Source organism: Mustela nigripes, chromosome X (assembly GCF_022355385.1).
Source record: "Mustela nigripes isolate SB6536 chromosome X, MUSNIG.SB6536, whole genome shotgun sequence".
In the NCBI taxonomy this organism is placed as follows: Eukaryota; Metazoa; Chordata; class Mammalia; order Carnivora; family Mustelidae; genus Mustela; species Mustela nigripes.
The window spans coordinates 4,212,224-4,214,524 of NC_081575.1; positions in this window are offsets into that span (position 1 = coordinate 4,212,224).

A 2,301-nucleotide genomic window follows, 5' to 3' on the forward strand; every position below is an offset into this window, starting at 1 on the left:
CACCTGAGATTTGCCAAAGGAATGTTGAATTATGCTAATGATCATGACTCTTTAGCATAATTCTGCATCTTGTTTCCCCTTGCTTTCAACTCTCAGAAATTTTTAGGGCCATGTGGACAGCTGTATTGGATCTCCATCCCACTTGCAAGATAAAACTTTACTTTTTTACTATTATTATTATTATTATTTAGAGAGATAGCAAGAAAAGAGCATGTGACTGGGGTGGGGAGGAACTGAAGGTGAGGGAGACAGAGAGACCTAAGCAGTGAGGCTCAATCTCATGACCCTGAGATCATGACCTGAAATCAAGAGTCGGACACTCAACCAACTAAGCCACCCAAGTGCCCCAAGAAAAGCCTTTAGATGTGAATAAACTTAACCAAAGTAGTAAAAGATCTGTACTCTGGAAGCTATAGAATACTCATCAAAGAAATTGAGGAAGACACAAGGAAATGGAAAAAAGCATCCCACGCTCATGGATTAGAAGAACAAATATTAAAATGTCTATGCTACTCAAAGCTATCTGCCCATTCAAAGCAACCCTTATCAAAATACCATCAGCATTTTTCACAGAGCTGGAACAAACAATCCCAAAATCTGTATGGAACCAGAGAAGACCCTGAGCAGCCAGAAGAATGTTGAAAAAGAAAAGCAAATCTGGAGGCATCACAATTCCAGACCTCAAGCTGTGTTGCAAAGCTGTCATCATCAAGACAGTATGGTATTGGCCCCAAAACAGACACATAGATCAATGGAATAGAATAGAGAGCCCAGATATGGACCCTCAACTCTATGGTCAACTAATTTTTGGCAAAGCAGGAAAGAAAACCCAATGAAAAAAAGACAGCCTCTTCAATAAACAGTGTTAGGAAAATCAGACAGCCACATGCAGAAGAATGAAACTGGACCACTTTCTTACAGCTTACTCAAAAACCCCTCAAAATGGATGAAAGATCCAAATGTGAGACAGGAATCCATCAAAATGCTAGAAGAGAACACAGGCAGCAACCTCTATAACCTTGGTCACAGCAATTTCTTGCTAGATTTGTCTCCAGAAGCAAGGGAGACAAAAGCAAAGATAAACTTCATCAGGATCAAAAGCTTTTACACAGCAAAGGGAACAGTCAACAAAACCAAAAGACAACTGACAGAATGGGAGAAGATATTCACAAATGACATATCAGATAAAGGGCTAATATCCAACATCTATAAAGAACTTATGAAATTTCCCCAAACCAAAAAATCCAGTCAAGAAATGGGCAGAAGACATGAACAGACATTTCTGGAAAGAAGACATCCAAATGGCCAACAGACACATGAAAAAGTGCTCAATATCACTCAGCATCAGGGAGATCCAAATAAAAACCACAGTGAGATACCACCTCATTCCAGTCAGAATGGCTAAAATTAACCAGTCAGGAAATGACAGATGTTGGCAAGGATGTGGAGAAAGGGGAACCCCCCTACATTGTTGGCGGGAATGCAAGCTGGTGCAGCCATTCTGGAGAACAGCATTGAGGTTCCTCAAAAAGTTAAAAATAGACCTACCCTACCACCCAGCAATTGCGCTAATAGGTTTTTACCCCAAAGATACAAATGTAGAGATTTGAAGAGGCATTCACATCCCAATGTCTATAGCAGCAGTGTCCACAATAGTCAAACTATGGAAAGAGCCCAGATGTCCATTGAATGGATAAAGACGTGGCATGTGTGTGTATACACACACACACACACACACACACACACACACACACACAATGGAATATTACTCAGCCATCCAACAGAATGAAGTCTTGCCTTTTGCAATGACATGGATGGAACTAGAGGGTATTATGCTAAATGAAATAAGCCAGAGAGAGACTAATACCATATGTTTTCCTTCGAATGTGGAATTTAAGAAAAAAAACCGATGAACATAGGAGAAAGGAAGGAAAAAGAAAATAAAATAAGATAAAAGCATAGAAGGAGGCAAACCATAAGAGACTCTCAACTCTAAGGAACAAACTGAGGGCTGCTGGAGGGGAGGGAGGGGGGGGTGGGGTCACGGGGGGATGGGCATTAAGGAGGGCCCTTGACGGAATAAGCACTGGGCGTTACATGCAATGAACGAATCACTAAATTCTACCCCTAAAACTAATATAACATATAATAATATACTATATGTTAACTAAATTTAATTTAAAGTAAAAATTTTAAAAAAGAAGAAAAATAAATGCGAAGCTCAGGTGCCTTGGAGTTTCTCTGTGATGGAGACACAGCAAGTTCCATTTCTGCTCTTTTTGGCAGGATCTTTTCTTCGCT